The sequence below is a fragment of the Schistocerca gregaria genome, chromosome X (assembly GCF_023897955.1).
Source record: "Schistocerca gregaria isolate iqSchGreg1 chromosome X, iqSchGreg1.2, whole genome shotgun sequence".
Classification (NCBI taxonomy): domain Eukaryota; kingdom Metazoa; phylum Arthropoda; class Insecta; order Orthoptera; family Acrididae; genus Schistocerca; species Schistocerca gregaria.
In genome coordinates, this window is record NC_064931.1 from 716,469,477 (window position 1) to 716,497,251 (window position 27,775).

General features: G+C 41.2%; 1 protein-coding gene across 1 annotated transcript in view; it reads left to right on the forward strand.

Annotated features, from left to right (window-relative positions):
• Positions 1–10,623: 10,623 nt before the first annotated feature.
• LOC126299396 (uncharacterized) overlaps positions 10,624–27,775 on the forward strand; it is a 1,761,671-nt gene continuing 1,744,519 nt past the window's right edge. The window contains exon 1 of the mRNA XM_049991269.1: positions 10,624–10,696. The gene's annotated coding sequence lies outside the window, so the exon portion shown is untranslated. The remainder of the gene's footprint in view (positions 10,697–27,775) is intronic.

Below are 27,775 nucleotides of genomic sequence, written 5' to 3' on the forward strand. Positions count from 1 at the left end.
TGCACTACGGGAATATACAGTGGGTATCGCTGGCCGGAGTGGCCGAGCGGTTCTAGGCACTACAGTCTAGACCCGCGCGACCGCTACAGTCGTAGATTCGAATCCTGCCTCTGGCATGGGTGTGTGTGGGGTCCTTAGGTTAGTTAGGTTTAAGTAGTTCTCAGTTCTAGGGGACTGACGACCTCAGCAGTTAAGTCCCATAGTGCTCAGAGCCATTGAACCATTATTTGAAAAAAGTCAAGAGAATGATTTTTTAAATTGTTCTGTGTATTTCTTGCTGTTTTTTTTTTTTTGTTTATTAATGTTAGTACAGTTTTTATATTCTTTTAGTAGTGTGGATGATGCTTGAATGTGGTCTAAAGTGAATATGTAGATCATTGTCATAGTGATGAACGCTGTACGAACTTTTGCGAGAATGTCTTAAGACAGTGTGAGTGCAGACGACGGGGAATAATATGTTAAGTAACTTTATGGTAAAAGGAAAGCTAATTCGAGTGCAAAAAATCAGGATATAACGTAAAGTATACACAAGATATCAGAATGTAAAATATTTATTTTGGGGTAAAAGTACAGCTCGCTCCTGAAGTGTGTTATTTGTTGATTTTTTAGTCATGATAAGCGCGGACTAACGCGTGAGAATAATGTTTTTCTATTGTCCTTAAAGAAAACCGTCCAGCCAGAACCGAGTATTCTTCGCGCTTCATTTCTCCTGAACATAGAGAATTCTTACATCATTGTAAGGGATCAGAGTCCAGCCTTTCAATGGTACGGTCGTGTGTTGTATGACGTCCGACGTAAGCTATAATTTGCCGGTTTAGCTGCGCTGCGTGCTTCCATAGTGGTTTAAAGTGAAGGCATATTTATTCCTGTGTGTGTTTGGAAAATACGGACTTTTCAAGTAGTTTTGTGTATGACAAAAGACAGTAATTCCTCGAGGCATAGTGAGGAGGTCGATGACTAAAAACCTGAGTGCGTTACACACCGATAAACTTAATAGTATGGCGAGCATTTTCATTTAAGAACAATTCGTGCTTGGTAGCTGTTCAGATTTCGGGAAATACGTTAATATAAACTTGCTAACGTGAATGAAATTGTTTGTGCATGGCTGTGTTAAGATTAGCACGGGCTTGGCACTGAACGTGTACATTATCAAAGTTCAGAATATAGCGAAGTTTTGCCAATATTTCTTACTTTCATTCAAAATTAAGACCTTTTCCGGATTCTTGGAATAGTTACGTTGTACGTAGCCTTGTGCGAGTTGCAGTACGGTAGGTTTCTGTTCGGCTTTCCTACTGGCGATGTGTTGCAACGCGTTCACAGGTAGGTGCAGGTGATGGACGAAAGGTACCGCGCCGAAACAATGAGTGTTTGGCGATCTACTAGTATACTAATCAGAAACTTGTGAAGATATGTACGCTGCGAGTTGCAGAGATGCAGTGGATGAAATTCATGAGTACTACCTAAAAAGGTAGTGAAGCAGGTTATGTTAGCAAACTAGTTTTCCTTGCTTCATGTTCAAAATGTGTGAAATCTTAAGGGACTTAACTGCTAAGGTCACCTGCCCCTAAGCTTGCACACTACTTAACCTAAATTATCCTGAGGACAAACACGCACACCCATGCCCAAAAAAATGGTTCAAATGGCTCTGAGCACTATGAGACCTAACTACTGAGGTCATCAGTCCCCTAGAACTTAGAACTACTTAAACCTAACTGACCTAAGGACATCACACACATCCATGTCCTAGGCAGGACTCGAACCTGCGACCGTAGCGATCGCGCGGTTCCACACTAAAGCTCCTAGAACCGCTCGGCCACTCTGGCCGGCACACCCACGCCCGAGGGAGGACTCGAACCTCCGCCGGGACCAGCCGCACAGTCCATGACTGCAGCGCCTGAGACCGCTCGGCTAACTTGCTTCATGGAGATATGACTATCTTGTAATTGGAATATAAAATTCCAGTTTCAAAACGCTAGAGAATGAGAACGACTGCTCTGAATTACGTCAAATCGTTTGAACAGTATATTATTGACGCAGGAGCAAACCTTATGTAACACACACACACACACACAAAAGGAAAATACCAGTGTATCGCGCTGTAAACGTCTTATCGTAAATGAGGTCGGCTGAATATGAGAGATTACTATCAATATGACGGCTATGGTTTGAGTTACATATTACACTAACTGTTCTGTTCAATGTGCATGACCGCACAAATTACGCAATCAACAGTTGCGACACTGTTGGTCAGGTAACCCCCTTCCACTGCTGCAAAGTCATATCACATCGCATGGGAAAAATCGGTTTTAGTTGCACTGAAGCCAAAAACTGCATATAAAGCAAAATGAAACCGCTTTCAAACTGTCGTGAGACTGGCGAAAGGCCTGTCCAATAGGCCATCCACCAATTCCTGCCACAAGCTGCAACAGAGAAACAGCATATTCCACCACAGATCGGAGTGGTCCGAGGCTCACGTTGAGAATGAGTAGTGCAATGCGTGCCTTCAGTTCAGCTACGATCGTAATTTGAGCATTGAAAACAACATATTCCAGGTGACCTCACAGCCAGAAGCGACACGGATTAAGATCAGGTGATCTGGACGTCCAGGTTATAGGGAAATGGCGGCTGATAGTTTTAGATTTTCGCAACGCCTCTGTAGCGGCCGCTTCACTGAGTGAACAATACACGCAGGAGAATCATAATGCATAAAAATGCTCCTAAAAACACATCCATGCTGTGGAAGTGTTGGAATGACATTGGTGCGCAAAAGACTCTTGCAGTGTTTAGCAGTGACGCTACAGGTAACTGGACCCGCAGGACCCATCCCCTCGAAAAAATACGGCCGTACGATAAACGATGTCATCAACCTGCACCACACATTCGCCTTTCCAGAATGAAGTACCGGCTGAAGTGCGTACGGATTTACCGTTGCCATTATTCTGCAATTCTGCATGCTGGTATGTCCTTGGAGATGGAAATGGTCCTCGTCTGTCCACAGAATGTTTCATTGCCGTTCACTGTCGACTTCCATGGGAGCAAACAAATTCCAAAGCGAACATTTATCTCGCTGACAGGTCAGCAGGAAGCAACTCTTGAACATGGGTGATTTAGTACGTATAGTAATGCATCACGTATCGTAGTATTTTATGCAACGTGTTCGCAGTCATGTACAGCGTTCAGGTAATTCCCCATGCACTGCATGTTTACGCAGCCCCACTAAACTCCTCGTCTAATGTTGTGGCCACATTTTGGACAGAGGTCGCTTCAACTGCTTTCCTCTCTGTGCCACACTGCACTTCAAAAGAAACTATTCTTTTGAATTTAATATAATTCAGTCCAGCCGATTGATATTATAGTAACAGCACATGCTGGACTTGGGAATGATTGAAGTAAAAGAAGAAATGTAATAGCCACCGATCAATCAAATAATGATGCTTGGTCTAAGGTTATACTTTCTGACTGTATATTAATTGCAGTTGTAGTCAAATTTACTGCTGTTAGTATTGATGATACGCCTGCTACGCGCAACGAGGAAGCAGCTTAATCTGCTGAACTTCGTACGTGAGCAATAGCACCTGCACAGGAGATATAAGAAGAATTGTCAGTGTGGAGGTTAAAGCCAAATAATTATTTATTTGAGGGAATGTTGTATCTGATACTCAGATTATTAAGTGGAAAAGTCAAATACCAGATCCACCAATTATAATAGACATGCATTCAAAACATCGTTAAAACTGTGTGGGCTGTTAATAATTACATTATAGGTTTTGTCATCTGCAATTAGAGACATGGGTTGTCCTAATACAGTTCGAAGAGGTATATGTATTGATGTTACTATTATTATAAGTCATGCTTGAAATGAGAAGTGTAAAGTACCAATTCATTATGGATTGTTGATGAACAAAACGGAATATAACAAGTAAAAGGACCTGAAAGGCAAAGAATACTCTTGCACCATTAAAATAAATACACTTTGTGACAAAGCAGGTTGACGCCCATCATCCTACTTAAATTCATAATAAATTTATTTCCATAATTCTGATACTAAAATCCCTATATTAAGCACGTAGCACGCATATTACCAAAATATAGAAACAAATCCCCCTCCCCCAAACCGAGCGAGGTGGCGCAGTGGTTAGGCACTGGACTCGCATTCGGGAGGACGACGGTTCAATCCCGCGTCCGGCCATCCTGATTTAGGTTTTCCGTGATTTCCCTAAATCACTCCAGGCAAATGCCGGGATGGTTCCTCTGGAAGGGCACGGCCGACTTCCTTCCCCATCCTTCCCTAATCCGATGAGACCGATGACCACGCTGTCTGGTCTACTTCCCCAAACAACCAACCAACCCTCCCCCAAATTTCATTATTCAGATCATTCAATTTGGTGTCCTGCATGCAATGAGTTAATTAATTTCATCATTAATAATGGCCATCAAAAGTCATTACAGTTATAAAATTCAGTACATTTAGTCACTGGGAAACGCTTAAGAGCGAGAAGGAAAGACCATTCCCAAGTGAGACAGCTATTTTTCATGTTTTCAGTAAAGTGTTTAGCCGGCCGATGTGGCCGAGCGGTTCTAGGCGCTTCAGTCTGGAACCGCGCGATCGATACGGTCTCAGGTTCGTATCCTGCCTCGGACATGGATGTGTGTGATGTCCTTAGGTTAGTTAGGTTTAAGTCGTTCTAAGTTCTAGTGGACTGATGACCTCAGATGTTAAGTCCCATAGTGCTCAGAACCATTTGGACCATTTTGAACCAGTAAAGTGTTTACAACAACCCATACATAACTAGTTTAAGAGGCTTTATTAATTAAATCCTAATTTGGTCTTACTGTATATTTCCTAGATTTATTGTTATACTTTGGATCATCTCATTTACCTGAATCCAGTGATACCCATATTAAGGAGTAAGAGTCCCCAATTAGAACTTACTAAATTTTCATGACAAAATTTTAACACCCATGATGGACCCCATGATCATAAAGCGAGGTATCACAATGTGTAGGCAAAAATTATTACTGCGCATATTAATAAATGCTGCTCATAATAAAAGATATTCAAAATATGACGACAAAATCTACAGCCAATGAAAAATTAATTTTTTACCTGCAGAATTTGTAAACTATTATAAATTAACGAAGTTCAGTAATATCTTGGGGCGAGTCTTTATAAGGTTAACACCCGCGCAGTTTTACTTTAGTTTTCGTCCAGGCCTGTGACAGACTACGGACAGGGCTTATCTTTCATGTGCCTGTTCTTTGACCCAGCTTTGGGGACGTTTTCAGTTGCATCTCCGTTCCTGCATACCATGCTGAGAGAACGTGTTTTACGATAATGAGCAATATAATTTGAACATGTCACTAATAACAGTTCTGTGACTTATTATACTGAATTCTGTGTGAAGCTAACTACGTTCACTTCATTTCTACTGCGTGAAAATAAGCATTTGAAGAAATAAAGATTATTACGCTCCGTATATGTCGGAACCCACCATCTGTAGCCGGTCGAAGTGGCCGAGCGGTTCTAGCCGGTTGAGTCTGGAACTGCGAAACCGTTACGGTCGCAGGTTCGAATTCCGCCTCGGTCATGGATGTGTGTGATGCCCTTAGCTTAGTTAGGTTTAAGTAGGTCTAAGTCCTAGGGGACTGATGACGTCAGATGTTGAGTCCAATAGTGCATAGAGCCATTTTTTTACCATCTGTTTGGAAACATTAGAGACTATAAGAGCCCTGGTCATCACTGGTAGGATCTGAAAGACGTGATTAAAGACTGGTAAACTTCCAAATCTGAACTTAAAAAAAAAGTCTTCTAAACATTCATGGTGGTGTCTGATTGTTCTATATCGTGTCACCCTACCTCTTTCGCGCAACGACGCTTTGAGCGTGTTTTTTAGGGAATTGACTAGTTTGAACCTGGGACCAGTTGCTGCTAAGGAGACGCCAGACCACACATGACATGTAGAATTCAGAAGAGTTCAGTGAGACTAGCGATGATATAACCAAATACTTAATGATCTCAGCGTCAGCTCCACTGCCCTCCCTGTAAAAGAATCTCAATACTAACTAAATTTAGTGGAAGGGGTTCAAGGCTTTCCTACTTTCAGTTAGCTGGTAAAATAATGTCGAAAAAGCAGCTAAGTTTACGATTGGAAAATTTATTCTACTCACAAAACATTGTTTATAAATTCCATTATTGATAAAAGGAGATGTTTTAATACAGGATGGTAAAAACCAACTGCGCTCAACAAAAATGTGAACGAATATTCCCTGAATGGGTTTCCAAGTCCTACAATCGATCGAAGGATGGCCTATGCCATATCACATCTGTAATCTAGGTTTAAATTAAGTTTCACGAAAGAGAAAAACTATCAAAATGGTCTACAGTGACCCTCAATTATCTTTAATAACTTACCTAACTTGTAGTAAATTACAGTGGCTGATGTGGCTTCTCAATAATTATATAACAGAGAAATCATCGCGTTTCAGATTTTTACTTCAAGTGGCAAATGTGAACACCATGACCTTTCATTTACGATCGACACTAGTATTACGCAAAAATGGGGTGTAACGATTGAGACTTCTGCAGTTCTGAGTGAAGCTTCATGCGCTGTTATGCGGCATCGCGTGCGTTCATTACCTTGTCTGTGTACGTCAGGGGGCCGCGGCCGGTGCAGCTCCGCTCACCTCGCCGTCTCAGAATCAACTCTTCTCCTTACCACAATTTACCGAAGTTGGTTTAAAAAAAAAAACCTATCTGGCTGTGTTTTCATCTGACCAATCAGGGTCTCAATGTTAACCTTAAGCTCCGGCTACAAAAATTCTATCAATCCTATGAGAAACGTTATACTTTTCGTGGTGGGGCAATGTTTTTAAAGTTTGCAACGTAACAGAGACGCGAAAAAGTCTCACGCTAAAACCTGCAGCTGGTGTGGTCCTTTTAGCGTTATCGTAAGATCTATACTGTTCTTCTGGAGGGCTCTATCTTTTAATATGGGCTGGGGGGTGGTCCTAATGTAACAGAGACGCGAAAAAGTCTCACGCCAAAACTTGCGGGTGGTAGTGGACCTTTTTGTGTTATCGTAAGATCTATACTGTTTTTCTGGAGGGCTGTAGCTTTTAACATGGGCTGGGGGGTGGTCCTTGACGTAACAGAGACGCGAAAAAGTCTCTCGCTAAAACTTGTGGGTGGTGTGCCCTAGTGGTTAGCTGGCAACGTGGGTGTCCAGTCCGTCCCTTATCGTAGGGCCTTCTAGCTTAACACGGTTCTGCTCTCGGCTTCTGTTCTCGTACCTCCCCTCGGAACTGCGTCGGTCTCATGGTGGGAAGATGCGACAAGCATTTATGCATTTTTGTGTTAGTCTGTGGTATTCCATTTGCTCACTAGTTACTCGTATTACTTTGGTTAATTTAATGTCACGATTTATTCGGAGCTATGTGACATACTACTGGATTTGCTTATCATGTCAGGGTTTTCATATAAGGTGTTGGATTTGCCTGACACCTTACAGTCTGGCTATTCATTTTAAGGGTAAAACCTATTGCAGAACTTTCAGGTGGTGATTCAGCGAAACTGTGAGGCTACCAGGAATTATTCCATAACAGGTAGGAGTAGTATAACTTACAAATGGAAGTGGAAAAATGCCACCCTACTTTAATTTATTTTTTACTGTTGTATCCACTATGAAGAAGAAGTATGACAAAGATTACTAGCCGGCTGGGGTGACCGAGCGGTTCTAGGCGCTACAGTCTAGAAGCGCGTGACCGTTTCGGTCGCTGGTTCGAATCTTGCCTCCGGCATGGATGTGTGTGATGTCCTTAGGTTAGTTAGGTTTATGTAGTTCTAACTACTAGTGGACTGAAGACCTCAGAAGCTAAGTCCCATAGTGGTCAGACCCATTTGAACCATTTTTTGATTGATTACTGTTGTCGATTGTTCGGGTCTTTACGCAGAGACTGAACACAAGTGGACCGGGATCATTTAACTCATTAATGCACTATCGAAAGATTTCGGGATTGTAACCTTGTGAGGCGGGTGCAGTGGTAAGACATTGGCCGCGTATTAGGAAGGATATCGGTTCCTCCATACCCTCCGCGTTTTCCTGTCATCTCTTAAGGCGAATGACACAATGGGTCCTCCGAAAGAATATGGCCAATTTTCTTCTCCTATACAATTCTACACCGAGCGAGGTGATGCAGTGGTTAGCACACTGGACTCGCATTCGGGAGGACGACAGTTCAAATCCGCATTTGGCCATCCTGATGTAAGTTTTCCGTGATTTCCCTAAATCGCCTCATACAAACGCCGGGATTATTCTTTGGATCGGCTTCGCCGTTTTTTACGAGAGCTTGAAAACTGTATCTGTTTTCAGCCAGAAAGCGATGGAGAACATACTGACCATAGTTCCCATTCTGAAAGTCAACATTCTTGTCCAGGCCACTGAAAGGAAAATATCCATTCTCTATTAACTCAGCGGGATCAGGAACTATGATTATGAATGAAGATTTTGATATATTGAGTTCCGATTGATAGATAAATTTGATCGACTTTCACACACACCACATAGTAATATTCCTAACGATTATAACAATAATAAGCGTCTCTATCCTAAACAGCACTATGAGTGGTTCAGAGGCGACCTCTACGCAAGTTCCAATTAAATGGTCTTTAGCCCTGACTTCTGATAATCAGTATAATTGCTCGCCACAAAGGTAGAAAATAGCTATCACCACTTGCCACGCGGTTTTGTTAACATTACGCCGGCCAGGGTGGCCGAGTGGTTCTAGGCACTTCAGTCTCGAACCGCGCGATCGGTCACAGGTTCTAATCTTGCCTCGGGCATGGATGTGTGTGATGCCCTTAGGTTAGTTACGTTTAATTAGTTGTAAGTTCTAGGCGACTGATGACCTCAGAAGTTAAGTCGCATAGTGCTCAGAGCCATTTGAACCATTAACATAACGGCTACTTAATCTGCTACAAATAAGGACGTTTTTGTTCCATATTTAGTTTGCAGTAAATTACTCGAGAACTATTAGAAGTAGCTCGATGTGTTCACACAGTTACGGTTTTTATATAGAACTGAAGCTTCATTCAAATCTTCATCTTTCTAAGTCTAATATTTAGCGCTTTTAATTTGTCGTAAAAACGTGGATTCTGAGTAAAATTTTATTCCTATCCTGTTGAAACTTGTAACAGTTGCTTGTGACATACATTTGCTCATTCTGACCAATTTCTGACTTCCTAGCTTTATTATTTAGCGCTTCTAATTTTTTTCTTAAACCATGTATTTAGGGAAAGGTATTCATCCGATAACTCTGAGGTTTGACAATTTAAACTTTAATATACTGAAGCATATGTCGACAAAGTTTGGAAAAGAAACTTGTATTTTTAATTTCATTCTTAAATTATGGTGCAATACTTGTGTGCTATGCACAGACTCGTTATGGTTCAAATTGTTCTGAGCACTATGGGACTTAACATCTGAGGTCATCAGTCCCCCAGAACTTAGAACTACTCGAACCTGACTAACCTAAGGACAAATGGTTCAAATGCCTCTGAGCACTATGAGACTTAACATCTGAGGTCATAAGTCCTCTAGAACTTAGAACTACTTAAACCTAACTATCACACACAGGCAGGATTCGAACCTGCGATCGTAGCGGCCACGTGGTTCCAGACTGAAGCACCTAGGAGCGATCGGCCACAACGGCCGGCCTGCGCCATGGTGACGTGGCGCTAGAAGCAGTGAACTGGGATAACTCCCGGACACACTCGCCTCTGTATCTCTATACGACGCTTGTTTCGCCACAGTTCTTGTGAAAGGGCACGGCCGACTTCTTTCCCCACCCTTCAGTAATCCCATGGGACTGATGACGCCGCTATTTGGTCCCCTCCCCCAAATCAACCAATCCAAGTCTGTACCTAGCCTCTGCCAACCTTATTGCCGACAAAACTTTAATTCTCATTGCGCCTTCCTTTGTCTCTTTCGAGAGCATATGACAGAAGTGTGGATAAATCTAGACATGGTCCGCATCGGTAGCTGCGCGCTCAGAGTGGCGGATTGCTAACTGAAGGGGTCCGGGTTCGATTCCCGGCCGAATCGGAGATTTTCTCCGTTCGAGGACTGGGTGTTATGGTTTCCTTACGTTCGTATCGTGAAAAACGACATTCACCTGTTAAGATGACTGAATGGGAATGTCCCTGAAGCCACTAAATTAAAAAAAAAAGAAACATCTGAACATGAAAAGTTGATAGTACTTTTGGGAGAATTGCTTCTGGGGCAGGTGGTTCTAGTACAGCGAACATGACTGAGCGAAAATGTGATACAGGGGTTTCAGGGAGAGTGGACGATGTTCTGGAGAGGGTGTCGGCGACTTTGTGTCTCGGGCCTTATGGCAGAGTGCACATAGAGTTTTTCTCCGAGGAACGTGGGGTTGGGTACCTCGGTACCCCCTCCGGAAGGACGGGCGCGACTGAACAAACTTGTGCCAGTGATTGGCCAGCAGGAGGTGGCGGCGCGGGGGCGGCGTGGGGGTGGGCCGAGGCGGATGGCGCGTGCGCCGTGGGGGTGGCGGGCGGCGCGCGGGCCGCGGCTCGCGGCTGCAGTGGCCGGCGCTCTCACAGTCGCTCGTCGACTGCCCTCGACGATGGCCACCTTGCTGCTTGCTGCCGCCTGCCTGGCCGCCGTCTGCACCCAAGGTAGGCCACACCAACAATAACTTCAGTCATTGCACGTTTTGAGAAAAAACATTTCTCCGGAGTTAAAACGCTAAAGCATGTGTTATTATACGTCCTTCGCGCGAAGAATGTAAAGAATACATAAAATGTTCTTTTTTTATTAATGCGTGACACTTATATTTATGCGGGTTACATCTAAAAATATATTACTTTCGTTTTGGATGTCAGAGCAGTATTTCGCACAGAAGTGTAACGAAATTTCGCGAATGCAAGAATTATTAAAAAAATAAATATGTAAACGAAATAATTCTGAGACCACTTCGACGTACCGGACCCACGCGGCTCCTCACCCTAAGAAAATTTTGTTATGTTACCTACACAGTATATTTATGTTGCTGTGACAGTTACTTCGGTGACCAAAGTACTTGGCCGAGGCTTCCCAGCAGCGGCATTCTTGTGTGTTAGTGCACGCCGTGGGCCCCCCGTGATTGAATCATCCGGAGCCTTTTATCGCTGCGTTTATCTCACCCCGATTTGCATCCTCCAAAAATCACACGCTCTGGTCTCTGGTACTGTGATTCAAAATTTAATGTGTCGTCGAAACACAGCTCACCGTTTGCAGTTTGACGCCGTAACTCTTCGTCCCGGAATTCCTACTAAAGACGGCCGAGACCGTGCGCTAGATGCCACAATCGTCACCTCCTGATTTACGTTGTTTTCCCTGTAGACGCTCATGTCCTCGCATCGCCAACAAATTTCCAGGCGAATGGGATTGTGTTAAAATTGCAGACCAACCGGAAGTCAGGTAAAAAGTGCTGTGCCGTTATTATTACAGTCAGATTTTTCGCGCGTCACTAAAGACCCGCCTTCAGGGCTTTGTTATTTAGCGAAAAATCTGGGAAGCAAGTGTTGTTCGAAACCTGAATATTGTTCATGTTTTCGTGAAAACTTAGGAACGAGACCTCTAATTCTGATATTAGTTACAAGGTAATTTCTTGTTACTATTATTATAAATATACTGAGAAAGTACCTAATTATGTCTTTGATTGTATTAATATATACTTAAGATTTTCCGTTTTGATTGTAACTATAAATACGACGCAGAGATGTGTTGGTAGTTGTGTGTATTAGACCTAGCTAGTAAACTATTATATCATTACACTAAATTTTTTGTAAATGGAAATGCTGTAATAAGTCTCCAGTATTTTTTTGAAGTCTTACGTATATTGTGCAAGCTGTAAGTTTACATAAGATATTATCCTTTGGTATTGTACATGTAACTGCATCCTGTCACAAACTCTACACTCCCGACTTTCATTTAAGTTTTCTTTCTTATAGAGTACTCAGTATCATAGGAAGATGATCTTAAAATCTTAGATAACAGAAAATGTCTTGTGGACACAGTCCCGAATGTATGCCTTCAGTATTCTTTTTTTTTTTCTGTAATGACATTTGCATTCTGTATGTTGGAAAAGATCGTGTAGCCGAAGCCGAAGTTTTGAAATGTTACGTGACAGAAAATGTTCTACAAATACGTAAAATAATTCAACAAGCTTCTCTTGGACTCTATTGTTATCTTTTGTGTATGTCGGACACAGTGCTTGATTTGCAAAAACAAAGAAAAAGGAAGTCCGGCACTGTGACTTTCAGGTGTTTTTTGAAGTTTAGACGTCTTAAAACGCTATTTTAACGCTGTTGTTTCGCCACAGGTACTGGTACAGTATACGATGCGTACTATCACAAATCAAGCACTGGACAAATACATATACTCCTATATTCTGAAAACCTACAATTTTGAGATTTTGGCACCGTGTCAGTAACAGTAATGACAACGATGAAAATAATAACAGTAGTAGTCATAACAATAAAGTAGTAATAATGATACCTGTATCAATAGAAGTCACTGACAACTGCGACTTACCCACTCAAATCAGTTGGTGAGACAAATTTCCTGAATTTGGTGAAATTATGGAGATACGGTTGTATGTAGCATAGCATTTTACGATCTATCGATGGCTGTAGTTATTAGAGTTATAACACGAACCAAAAAGGGCAACGAAATAGCTGGAAGTTAATAAAGAAATCACACAGAGCTGCAAAAAGTGATGGCAAAGGATTTTTCGTGACTTATAACAATGAGCCGCATTTAGTATCGTAATTTTGCGTGACTTACGTATTTTCCTTCTTCTTAAGTGTAGAATGAATCATTGTAGAGTGTATAAAAAAACAGAAATTCTGTTTGTCAGCGAGAAAGATAATGTACATAGTGTTATGAGGACAATTTTGCCACAGAGCCACCAGAGGGGCAGCTTGTCGCGCAAGGCGAAAGGGAGAGTCTAACCGAATAGTTGTGACAGAGTTATAGCCGAGGCGTGCTCCTTGGGCGTTTAACATTGCCTCGTCATTGAGACAATTAGAGAGGGAGAAATCCGGAGTCCCTTTGTTAGGCGAGGCGCCCGCGGCCGCCGAAATCGGCCGCTTCGCAGCCGCCGCCACAACGCGCTTCCAGTCACACGTAAGCTTCTCCTCGCGCTCTGCAGCGCTAACGTGCTCCGTTTGTGAGATTAGACGCTACGCGAAAAATTAATTCGATAGAGAAATTCTCTCTGGGTGTTACCCGAGTAATAGCGTCTTCTCGATGAAATCTTTCCACAGATTTCATACTCGTTATCTCCTAACGAAGTTGTTCGCTGCCAGAGCTCTTTCTGTAACACACAATGCCAGCCCGTTCCACAGCTAGATGGGGCGAGAGGGATGAAGTCGTAATAAGGAAAAAAAATCTGTTCCACAAAGCATAATATAAAATAATTGTTGGGGTCGAAGACAAGAAGGTTTAACGCTATGTCGGCATCTATCCGTATGTAGAGCGTGCAGTCGAATTCAGTTTTGTAGAGAGTCAATAATATGATCTGACGCATTTGTTAAGGTGATAGCTGAAATGTAGCTTCCTGCTGCTGATTAGTTTGCAGGAGCTGTCTCATTCAATCGATAGCAAAAAAGTCTTACTGTCAGGCTTGTATGGAAAAATTGTATCATGGAAAAGGTAGTTTTGGTGGAAATATTATTCTCACGCATGAGCTACGAACCATTATTCTCTTTTGGGGACGAAGGTCTATTTCCGATAAGATGCTGTGAAGTAGAACGAATGACAGTCATCCATTAGTAAACTACTTTAGCATATTCATGGTATCCCAGCGATGTTGCGCTAAACTTCGAGGGCTTGTAGAGGATATCTTGAGGAACAACTCCAGGGTAATGGAAATGCCGTGCGGCTAGGACCTCCCGTCGGGTAGACCGTTCGCCTGGTGCAAGTCTTTCGAGGTGACGCCACTTCGACGACTTGGGTGTCGATGGAGATGAACTGACGATGATAAGGAGAACACAACACCCAGTCCCTGAGCGGAGAAACTCTCCAACCCAGCCGGGAATCGAACCCGGGTCGTTAGGTATGACTTTCCGTCGCGCTGACCACTCAGCTACCAGGGGCGGACAACTCAATGGTGGAACCAGTGTCTGGAAACGTCAACCAAAGACGCTACAGAACGCTGAAGTTATAGGCACCACTAGGTCACTTCTTCGGCAGCAAACGTAACTGTACGCTGACGTGGAACGTCTCACAATGTTGTTTGTTATTCAATGATCGCGACTGATTACCTCGATTGAAGAAGATGGAGCTAGCTCCTACAGAGACAGGAGGTCTTGTCTCCCGTGAATGCGATGCTCTGTTGTCTCGGTGGATGACGGTTTCGAACAGTGGATTCCATTTGCAGCTAATTTTTCTTCTGTATATAAAAAAATATTGGAGATTTATGAAGGTTCTAAAAGAAAAATTAACTTCTTCATCTTTTCTTTCTTGAGCACTATGGGACTTAACTTATAAGGTCATCAGTCCCCTAGAACATTGAACTACTTAAACTTAACTAACCTAAGGACATCACACACATCCATGCGCGGGGCAGGATTCGAACCTGCGACCGTAGCGGTCGCGCGGTTCCAGTCTGTCGCGCCTAGAACCACTTGGCCACACCGGCCGGCGAAAAATTAACTGTGGGTACAAACGCGTGGCCGACACCGTCATCCATTGAGGCAACAGAACATCGAATTCTTAGGAGGCACGGCCTTTCTACGCATCAGCTTGCTCCAACTTCTCCACAGGTGATAGTAGCAATCACTAGCGATCACTGAATGACAAGCAACGTTGCGAAATGTTCCGGCTACGGTCCGTCAACATACAAATCCACGTTTGCTGGCTAAGGGGTGGCGTAATAGCAGATTCTGGCGCCCATATCTTCGATTATCTGTCGCTTCGTTGAATCACGTTTCCGAATATGAGTTCCTATTCTAAATTTGCTCCTATAAAAAACACCCTCAACGACCCCTAGAAGTTTGTTGCGACATTTCTGGGGCATAAAATTTTAGAAAGCATTCTGTAACTGCAGTACAGCGATCGGTATAAAATGTTAAAAATAAAGTAGAATTATTACAAGAGCAGGCAGCAAAAATAGGATTACAAATTTCATTTGAAAAAACAAAATTTATGACTGACATCAAAGATGCACCTTCTGATCTCAAAATTGGTAATAACTACATCTCTCGAGTAAAAGAATTTAAATATTTAGGTGAATGGATTGCAGAAAATTGTAATGAAAAGAAATCTGTCGGATCAAGAGTACAGAAAGTGTAGACGGCGTTTCAGTTAACAAAAAACATTTATAACAAAAAGAGTCACTCCTGGAACTGCAAAATATGACGCTACACAACAGTAATTAAACCCGAAGCTCTCTACGCATCTGAAACACTAAACCTTCAACATAGAACACTAAAAGAGGAATTAGAAGTGAAAGAACGTGCAATAATGAGGAAAATCCTAGAACCAACAACTAAAGATGGTGTGTATTATCCAAAACCCAATGCAGAAATGTATAAAAATATCTCCAAAATAACAGACACAATGCGCATAAGAAGAATCCAATTCATGGGGCATTTAGAAAGAATGGACTCAAACAGGTTAACGCACCAAATCCATACATTTTTAAAGACAAAACTACAAGACCAAACTGGTATAAACAGACGGAAAAAGACCTGAGAGAATTGGGGTCTCCAAATCTACACGATAGAAATGAACTCAGAAAAATCACAAAAACACGGGGTTTTGAGGAAGAAGAGAGACAAACGAACCGACATACGTGGTCTACGCAACGAAAGCTAGCCCATTCGTTGTTTATGAAGGAATACTGGGCGAAAAGGAAGGCCAACAAATGTTGATTACGCGTGGTCCTAAGTGATCCATCCGCGAAGAAGAAGAAGAACAAGAAGAATAAAAACAGTCTCGCTCGCGTTTTCATATTTTTCATTTTTTTAACAACCGGTTTCGGCCCTCTTCTCAGACCATCTTCAGGTTTTGCACTGCCATCATGACTGGTAGAGGCCGCAGACGAGGTGAGAACCGTAGAAGTAAAGTTGTCACAGCAGTGACAACCTTACTTCTACATATCTGCTCCGTGTGCCCCCACCAAAAGCCATAATAGCGGTGCTGAGCCTGAAGGTGATCTGAGGAAAAGGCCAAAACCGACGGTTAAACAGTAAAAAATCTAAAAACGCGATCGATACTGTTTTTATTTGATGTTTAACATTTCTGGGACACCCTGTAGGTAATAATACGCACTCTGGCGAATATATTTCTCTTTCAGGATAAAAAGTTTGTTTTACGACAGTAATAGCTGAGGTAATGTGAACCAGCGGGCAGTCACCTTCTGGCAATTACGAAAACTAAAACGACACGTTTAGGTAGTGTTTATTTAACGTGAAAACTGTCACGGTCAGTAATAGTAATAACAATAATTTTTATCAAAAAAGTACAGCAATCCTAAGAGCAAATTTCTCTAAATATATAACTCTATACAGCGCCCAAAAGGCGTAAGGTAATGTTCACTGCCTGCATAGCAGCGATTCACGCTTTCTGAGGCTGTCAGCAGTGCTAACGTAGTTGCACTGAAATTATGAATAATTTGGTTTTCCATGTTTGGCACCATTTTTCGTACGCTGCACGTTGGACAAGATGCTGTACTACGGCCTAATGCAGAATATGACAAACGTAAACACTCAGCTTATTCATATTCATTATCGAAGGCTACTTGTACTTTTCAACACCTTGTTCTCAATTTTGGAGTGAGGAAGGAATTCTTGAATTTCACTGTTAATCTGCACAGCACGCATATGTCGCCTTGCACTGATGTTTTCGTGTACTGTATGATTTTATTTCAGGGTAGATCTGTCAGTGAACGAACACACTGTACAATGCAGAACACGGGACTGACAACAATTCCTGTTCGCCTGTCTTACGTTAGCTTTCAAGCGAGATTTTTGGCTCTCTGTAAATACACGACGCGAAAATGAAATGCTTCGTTTACGAAAGGCGTAACTCATTGTTGCATTTCCTGTAGTTAAGCATGAGTCTGTATTTCGCATTCTCGCCTTTCAAAGATGTGATTTTTTTAAATTTTGTTTGTCTAGTTTTTTATTTCTTGCTCCAGAGGATAGGGCGAGTGATTGGAGATCCTGTCTGTGGAAGAGCTGGGTTCTTCTGAGCCAGAACCCAGTGAATGGTGCAGAGGGCTCCACAGTTACTTATATTTTAGAGGGGATTAGCAGTTCCGGCATTTGCAATAATATCGAATAAAATCTCTATAAATCGTAGATCGGAAACTGTGGATTTCAGATATTTTTACTTTATTTCTGAGATCATACGCCTCACACGTAAACATGAAAGTCTCGTATGTGTGTGTATGTCCACGTTTTTGTTCTCAATCTGTCCATGAAGCGAATCAAACTACACTCCAAACTAAAGCTCTCCGAACAAAATATTGAAATATGTGACATAAAGTCATGCGGGAGACAGACTATCAAAATTAAAATAATCAGTAGTTCTGTATATAGGCTGAATGGGTCGCAACTGTAAAAGTCAATCATCCGGCAAGGAATGAGTTTATTGCTCATATGACGCGTTTCGGAATTTATCCACCATCAGAGATCTGCAAAAAGCATCTACAAAAATATTTTATAATACACAGTAATCGATAGCTATAGCGTTCCACTTTCATTAAAATCACCTGGCACAAATTTTACTGCACCTACCCAGAAGCGACTGCGGCGCGTAGATATGACGTTTCAAGCTATATGTGAAACATTCGCAGACCTGAACCGCACTTCTGAGTGCGGCCTAGATGTCATTTTTGTACCAGGTGGTATTACAAAATGCATACTGGCGCCAAGGCGCATCAACTAATGTACGTTACTCATGCCGTGTATCTGGAGGCTGTGAACCAACTTATTATAAAATAAATGTTTTCCGTATACAAATGGTAATGACGAATTTATTGTGAAAAAATGCTACACAAAATATTTTTTTTTAATATGACCGTGTTACGGAGCGTACCTCATCGTCAAATGCTACAATCACAACTGTGCGATATGACAAGCGACATAAAATATAAAATAACAATACAGACATATGCCACATATTTGAATTTAGGTAATAATACAGTTGAAGACGAATACAATATTTTCGTTAAAATTAGGACAGTCCGTCTGACACACTGAAATCATGTACCAGAAAGCAACCAACATGTGCTACTGCGCTTAGGTCAATATCAAGTGCAGTAATTATTTTCTGCCAATAAGCAAAACCAGATTTTTATGAAACATAGAAAATGTATTAGTGTAAGCAAAATCAGTTGTGTTGGATTACTCGTTATGTCCATCTAAACCTAAGAAATATTACTTGGTTCCATTTATCGTCAAACGTTAAAATTGTAGTGTCTTTTTACGCTGTACAAAAATCATGATCTCAGAGTATAAAATACATATTTTAGTAGTGCGTCTCAAACCTTATAACATAAAACACAGATGGTAGAGATTAGTGGACGGCGAAGGAAGTGAGGGAAGAGGAGGAGCAGAGGAAGAAACCAGTGTTCTATAAAATGTGGGAAATATTATTTTAGTATACACAAAAATCAGTCATCGGAGATTACACGTTATACTAATATCAAGCTAAGAAATATTCCTTGATGCCATGTATCGTCAAAATATAAAATCGCTGCATCTTGCGACACTTTACAATAGTTTTAAACTAAAAGTATAGAATACCTAGTGTAATCGTACAACCCAGACCACTAAATATAAAAAGCGTAAAGCAGAAATTCGGTGGGAGAGGGCTAAGGAAGGGAGGATGAAGGGAGGAGGGCAGGGGAGATGCACTACATAAAAATTAAACGGAAAAGAGGTTGTTTGTCAGAATCAGACTTTGGTACCACACAGCAATGATTATAACAAATCCTGGAAAAGTATCGATAAACCATCTCCCGTGGGAGTGGACCTGTCCATTCCAAATTTCATATTATTCATCATTAAAATGCTTATAAATGTCAGTTTCTTATAAAATGTCTTAAGTCTAAGCTTTTTGGCTCTACGTGTAAGATCGTTAGACGTTTTACAATCGTATCTAAACGATACTTCTCGTCACTGCGATGAAACGCCATACCAGTAGTGTTTGTATGACAACGTTCTCTGAATCTGGTTGAAAAGTCACGCACTGTCTGCCCATTGTAAAAGCTATCACAGAATCCACAAATGATTTCATATACACTCCCGACTCTCTAAATTAAATCTACTTGTTGGCAGCAGATGTATTCCGAACTCTCTTGACTTTCTTACGCGTCTAGAAGCAATTTGTATATTGACTTTTTTAAAATAATTCACAATTCGCTTACAGAAATGGCCTGTATAGGATAGAGAGACAAGTTTAGGTAGATTCTCAAGAGGAACTGTCATAGATTTTTCTTTCTATTGCAGACCGATGCGGTAATTCTCCGTATCGAACGTTCAGTGTAACCGCTTTTCAGACCTATCTGGCTGATTTATAAATTTTTAAGACATGCTGGGCTTAAGCCAACTTTCAATAACCTGTTGAACATCAACAGAAAAACAGCACGCTTATACGAGCGTGCGTGACAAGAATCCACATTAATAATTACATCAGTGGTGGATGGTTTTCTGAAATTATGTAAACAAAACTCTCTAGATTGCCTAGTAATATTCAGATCCAAGAAGTAAAGACATGCAATTGGTTCCATCTCTACAGAATGGAACAGACTGGAGGAGCCTGTCAAGTCTATTCTGTGCGATTTTGTTCCTTTAACTGCATAAAACATCATCTACACATCAACGATGTAAAATTTTACTGTCAAACACTGCCCTGATATTTGAAAGAATTTTCTTGCTATATAGTTAATGAAAATGACTGCCAAAAAGATACAAAGGTAGCGTTCATTTGACAGGCCGTCGTTTCGAATATAAGTATTACCCATGAAAGTAAAACAATTGAAGGCCAGCGCTATACGCAGCAAATTTTGGCGACGTTTTCATTACTTACCTAGAATGAAAACACTTTAAAAATAATTGGGCAGTGTCTGATAATATAATTTTGCATCGTTGAATGAAGACACATTTTAATTGCACTTAGAGAAACAGAATCAGAGATGATCGATTTGGCAGGCCCGTTCAGTCTGTTTCATTCAAAAATACGCTTTTCCGTAGAGTTAGAATAAAGATTCTACATTGATTAGCATTAAGGTGCTTAGGAATCTTAACTGTTTGAATATTACTAGTCATTCTACAGATTTTTGTTTAGATGTTTAAAAAAAAATCCGTCACTGATGTAACTATTAATGTGGACTCTTGTCGTCAACGCGCGCATGAGCGTGCTTTTTCCTGTCGATGTTCAACAGGTTAGCGAAACTTGACTTAAGCTCAGTATGTCTTAGACATTGATATAATCACTCAAATAGGTCTGAAAAACGGTTACACTGAATGTTCGATACGGAACATTAGTGCATTGGTCTTATTAGAAGGAAAAATCTGTGCCCAAACCTCCTATGAATCCATCTAGATTAGCCTCTGTCTCCTATACAGGGCATGTCTGTAAGCGAATTTTTCAATGGTTTAAAAAAAAGCGAATATACAAATTGGTTTCTAGACGCGCAAGCAACTCAAGACAATTTTGCATACAGCTGTTGTCAACAAGCAGAAGTAATTTACAAAGTCGAAATCATATAAAATCATTTGTGAATTCTGTGATAGCTTTTACATTGGGCAGACAATGCGTGACTTTACAGTATTGAGGGAACCCTATCATATAAACACTGCTTCTATGTCATGCCACCACAGTAATAAGAAGCGTCGTTTAGATGCGACTGAAAAACCTCTAACGATCTTACACGTTGAGCCTAAAGCCTCGACTATGACATTTTATAGGAAATTGAGATTTTTAAGAATGTTAATGATAACTAAGATGGAATTTTGAACTACAAGGTCCGTTCCCACGTGAAACGGTTTTCCATTGTTTTCCAGGAATTGTTATGCGCATGGCTGTGTGCACCGAATCCTTGGATTCTGATAAACGCTCCTCTTTCAGTTTAATTTTCATATAGTGCAACTGCTCTGCCCTCCTCCCTCTTGCCTCCCTTCCTTCGCCCTCTCCCCTCGAATTTCTACTGTACGATTTTACATTTTGTGGATTGGGATGTGCTATTACACTATGTATTCCATACTTATAGCTTAAAACTTTTGAAAAGTGTCACAAGATCCTATCGATTCAACTTTTGACGCTGAACGGCACCAAGTAATATTTCATACCTTGTTATTAGTATTACGTGTAATCTCGGAGGACTGGATTTTGTGTATACCAAAATAATATTTCCTATATTTTATAAAATACGGATTTCAATCTTTACTCCATCCCGTTCCCACACGCTCCATTACTTTCTACCGTCTGTGCTTTTTTATCATGGGGACTGAGTTATAGGATTACACTGTATGTTACATACATCTTTTGCGGCCGGCCGGAGTGACCGTGCGGTTCTAGGCGCTACAGTCTGGAACCGAGCGACCGCTACGGTCGCAGGTTCGAATCCTGCCTCGGGCATGGATGTGTGTGATGTCCTTAGGTTAGTTAGGTTTAATTAGTTCTAAGTTCTTGGCGAGTGATAACCTCAGAAGTTAAGTCGCATAGTGCTCAGAGCTATTTGAACCATCTTTTGCGTTTGACGATACATGGAACCAAGTAATATTTCTTAATTTTGTATGGTCGCAATGTGTATTCTCCCGCAGCTGATTTTGTTCATACATTCCTTGCCTGATGTACTTCTACCATTGCGATCCTCTCAGCCTTATTGCAGAATTACTGATTAAAATACTGACAGTTCGTGGTGACGTGGAACTCAAATAACAGAGTGACATCACTCGACAACTGTTGCCGTTGCCAGCTTAAGCCGTAGAGGAAGCTCGTGTGTGTACAAGCGTCGTACGAGTGTTTGTACTCGTAGGATGCGAGTGCCGCGAAGGGTGAAAGCGTCTCAACGCCGGGCGGCGTGGGGCAGGCGAGCGGAAGGCGTGCCACGAGTAATTTCGCTGCGGGCGCTGGCTACTGCGCTACCGCAGCGCGCCGAACAAATCACCGCCGGCGGATATCCCTGGCTCTTCCTTCTACGCGGAAAGGACGACTGTCTTTTCAGGATTTAAAGTCCGTCGACGACGAGGTCAGTGTAGAAGAGCCACTAACACAGCTCTTCCCACGAACGGAATGGAGCAGGCTGTGACCACACGGAAGAAAGGAAGCTGCTATTCGTTTCAAGTCATTAAAGGAGATCACGGGATAGTTAAGTCTGAAGCTGGGTTAGAGGGAAAAGCTGTGCTACCACGAGAGAAGTATAATGCAGACGCTCAAAGCGACTCGATTCTTGAGATTATGAGCGCGCTTCCTACACTTACACACCTCAAGCTACTGTACAGTGCGTAGTGGAGGATTCGTCATCTTAACGTTAGCAATTTTCTCTTCTGTTCCACTCGGGTATTGAGCGAGTGAAACGCGTCTGTCTGTATGTCTGCACTCGCCCTGTATCCCTTATCTTATCTCTAAGCGAAGTACAATGCAATGGCAGTAAAACAGTCGCAGTCTTAATCGAAAACAAGTTCACGAGAACTCTTTGTAACAATACTGTAAAATTACACGCACCAACGTCTTTTGGGCCATTGCGTATATCTACATCTAATACACAATCCACAACCCCCCATGCGGCTCGTGGTGAAGGGTACCGTGTACCACAACTAGTCATTCTCTTTCCCGTTCCACTCTCAAACCGAGCTAGGGAAAAAGGACTGTCTATAAAATGTCTGTTCAAAAAATTGCTGATTAGATTAGATTAGAGATTAGATTAGATTAGTACTTGTTCCATAGATCATGAATACGACACTTCATAATGATGTGGAACGTGTCAGGTTAATAAAAGGTGTCTACACAAGATATTACAGTACATATTATATGACACTTAATATTTTTAATTTGTTTTGTGGGGTTGGGGAATAACCCAATTACTATATCCAAAAATTCATCTAATGAGTAGAAGGAGTTGCCATTAAGAAATTCTTTTAATTTCCTTTTAAATGCTATATGGCTATCTGTCAGGCTTTTGATGCTATTAGGAAAGTGACTAAAGTCTTTTGTGGCAGCATAATTTACCCCCTTCTGAGCCAAAGTTAGATTTAACCTTGAGTAGTGAAGATCATTCTTTCTCCTAGTGTTGTAGCCATGTACACAGCTATTACTTTTGAATTCGCTCGGATTGTTAATAACAAATTTCATAAGTGAATGTATATATTGTGAGGCTGCAGTTAAGATCTCTAGCTCTTTAAATAAGTGTGTGCAGGATGAGCTCCAGCAGTTATTCTGATTACACGCTTTTGTGCTCTTTTACTCAATGATGAGTTACCCCAGAATATGATGCCATATGAAAGCAGAGAATGAGAAAAGGCGTGGTAAGCTAATTTACTCAGATGTATATCGCCAAAATTTGCAATGACCCTAATAGCATAAGTAGTTGAACTCAAACGTTTCAGCAGTTCCTCAGTGGGCTTTTCCCAGTTCAACCCCTCATCAATGCATACTACTATAAATTTTGAACATTCTACCTTTGCTAGTGATTTCTGAACGAATTCTATATTTATTAGTGGTGTCATTCTGTTTACTGTGTGGAACTGTATATACTGTGTTTTGTCAAAGTTTAATGAGAGCTCATTTGCAGAGAACCACTTAATGATTTTCTGAAAAACATCGTTTACAATTTCACCAGTTAATTCTTGCCTGTTGGGTGTGATAGCTATACTTGTATCAGCGGCAAAAAGTACCAGCTTTGCTGAACTTGGTGGTTAGTGTGTAAGGTCCCGTCGACAACGAGGTCATTAGCGATGGAGCGCAAGCTCTGGTTAGGGAAGGATTGGGAAGGAAATCGGCCGTCCCCTTTTAAAGGAACCATCCCGGCATTTGCCTGAAAAGATTTAGGGAAATCACGGAAAACCTAAATCAGGATGGTTGGAGACGGGATTGAACCATCGTCCTTCCGAATGCGGGTCCAGTGTGCTACCCACTGCGCTGAACTTAATCCACGAAATTTTTCTACTTTCACGTACTTCACTTACTCTCTAAATACTCTCCTCCACGATTTATACACTGCTCTCAACGCTGTTTCCACTTCTGGAAGCAGTCTCTGAACGCGCTGTACTGGAGCGCTCGAAGCGCTCAGTGAGCTCATAAACAATGGTATTACTAAGGGACATAACTATTAAGGATTGAGTAGCGTAAAAACTCTGCCCTCTACTGTAGTGTGTTTGCTGTACTGTGCAAACATTGTGTAACAAGAGCAATTCTTACTCAAACTACAAAAACCATTGAGTTAAATATACGAAACCATATATGAACTTTGAGAAACGATATATGGACTTTACGGAAACAGTGTAACATTTAACCAAATGAACATTAAATATGAGGCTGGTTTAGAATCATGGTTGGGTACAAGCAGACGTCTGAACGACAATGAACAACTAATTTTTCGGCACGCTTAGCTATTAGGTAAATACGTCCCTTGACATGCTGGATTTTATCCATTTTGTTTTAACAGTACTGTTAACTTTCTCAAGAGTGTCTGAACTGATACGAAAATTGCATACATAATTCGAAGTAATTTCTATTGGTGAATGAAGTACGCAGAAGAATCTGATGTAATGGATCTCAGTTCAGTTATGAATTTAACTACTGCTTTTGTCTGTATACCAGGCTTTGAATACTAAAGTTCGCTTCACCTTAAATATTGTTATTCGGAGCAGTGAGACCCTTATGACGACAACTCCCAATTAGTCCTAAACTCGGACACATATTTCATATATGACAAGGAAGGTGTCATTAGTCAAAAACAAACTGCTCTACAAACTCACTTCTATGTTCCATGTGATAGTATATTGCGCAACACAATTAAAGGGTCCCTTTCTTTTAAGCGCCGTAATTCTCTCCCATGGCGGCGCAGAAGTTTCATATCTCGTACAAAGGTGTCTACAAACTTCCTCTGTAACGTGTTGCGCTCTGTGACGTCACCCTCGGGCTCGTCAACGCTTAAAAAGGATGTCGACACATGCAAAAGGAAGGCCAGATCTCAGAATTTCACGTGAGGTGTATTTTGGGTTAATGATGACACGTTGGCACTACAATATCCATACAATTTTGTTCAACGTCGCCGCAGATGTGTCAAATTATGGGATGTAGTTCGTTACACCCGTTTCTTACACAGATCACAGATTCCTACCGTCTTTCGATTCCTCTGTAATGAAGGTCAGAGGCACGAAGCACAGAATTAAGACAATGCGGTTTTTTTTTCTGTGGATGGCTGACAAAAATATTTCACATACACCGCCGCGCAGTTTCGACATGAAAATGCCTCAGAGGGTGGTATAAGGAGCGTGAAAGAAACCACACCCTCCTTAGGGGTGTTGATTTCCACACTTTTCACAGGATTCAACCCATCTCTATGGACATTGTAGGCCTGTAATCTCACTGAGCTGGATCACATACCTTTGGGGGATAGTACGATAACGATACTGAAATTAAACTTACATTTGTGGCATGTGTACGAAAGGAAAATTAGTTAACTGCCGTTTCTAACTCTTCATGGACGTAAATAAAGCATCAATAACCTTAACGGCAGACATCAGCAAACAGACTTGACAGATGGTGCCAGCCAGCAAGTCGGCCACATTCGGCAATATTCGGTTCGCAGTAACTGGGAAGACGATAGTATTAACTGTGTAGGTTATAGATAATTATGGTGAAAGAGCTTTACTGATATTGAAAAGGTAAAAAGAGAGGAAACTACTCAATATTTCTACGAACCCTCTCACTCCCAGTGGACGACACCTGCAGCTTGCAGTACAAGCAGGCGTGATATAGGCAACCAGCACGGCAGTAGTGCACATCTGTGAGCAGTCACATCTGGGTGGACATCTCGCAGCGAATGAAGATTTTTCGATCGATTCGAAAATCAAGCTTTGCTTCATAGATCCTGCCTCAAGTTGGTTGTTATCAAAACGAGTTATTCTGAAGAAGAGTAAAGACATTTTATTTATAAGTTCTATTTTATTTGTTATATGGTTCTACTCATGAAGCTTTTTAAACGCACCTAACATATAATTTAGCAGGAACACCATTTGATGAAATGAATTGTAGCTGTCTTCGAATGTGAAAAAAATGCGAGATTATTCCTATAACATGCATAAATATTTTGATAATATCTGAATATCAGATTACTGATGAATACGCAATTTTGTTACATGGTTGGAGACCGTGCCTTTTATATTAAATAAATTGTTGATGGTGAACAGCAAGCAGCCACAAATTGGTTGTACGTTACTTTATTCAAAATGTTCCGTTACCAATTTCGATTGTTTTTACAATTCATCCTCAGACGGTTTCCTCATGTTTTCATCAATACACATTATAGACTGGTTACTTGTGATTTGCCCTAGGATAAACGATAATTTACAAATTGAAAATGTGTAAGTTATTATTTGTCCTAGGGTAACTCGCAGGAAAGCATGAAAAAACCGTCTGATGATGAATTGTAAAAAATTTGAAACCGGTAACGGAACTTTTTGAATGAAGTAACGTAAAACCAATTTGTGGCTGGTTGCCGTTCACCATCAACAGTTTAATGGTGAATATCTTGAGAATTCCAGAGCGTATAAATATTTAGGAATAGTACAAGAAGTTCCATTTCTCTGATAACCTCACGCGAGGGGTTACGTTTGCCAGCCACCGGAGCCGCGTAGGCCAGTTGATTGGGTCTTTCGTCTACCTGCTAATGCTGCACTACACTCCTTTTCGGCCACAGACAATCGAATAGTAAACAGAGATCACGAATGTGACTAAGAAATCCGGGAGAGCAATACTCTAAGGGCAGAATTACTCCTTTCTATAACGCGTATTGTCGGTAGACTGTTTTAACTGAAGTTTCTAGCTGTTTGAATCTCGAGTAGTGATACAATCCACAAATTAACGAGTAAATTTCACGAATCGTTAAGTATATATGACAATAAGTGTAAGCGACGAAACACAGTAGTCACATAAGCTCAACTCGATGAAACTGCGTAACACCTGGAAAATGCCCTAAAAAGTCCCTTAAATTGTTTCACAGCAAACGCTGATTTCATGCACCTCCGAACAAACAGTCTGCTCCATCAGACAGTTTAAGAGTTTACTGAACGCCTGTATCTGATTAACTACATATTATAAGGATATAAATGATAGAGAACATTCTCTACTTATGTCTTCTATGTGATAGGTTTATTACTTGGGTTATTGGTCATATGTTTCTTATACTAAATATTCCATTCTTAGAATCAGTTACGAACAGCGCATAAAACTGTTATTTCATCAGAGACAGACGACGATTAGTGAATTTTTACTCTGGATAAGTGCTATTTTTTGTGATTAATCTACAGTGTGTTCAATTTATCCGCTAACTGCACGCACGGCCCAGTACACGGTGAGCGTATTAGATGCCGTGTAGCTAGTTTAAATTTAAAATGTGTGCCAAGAAATTCTGTATTCACTCAACTCAAGTAAGCAGATGCTGGAACTGCATACCATTGTGTTTTGCGCATTTCTGACATCCAATCAAGAAATTATTTCTCACAGAATGTAATTTTCTTTGAGAAACCGAA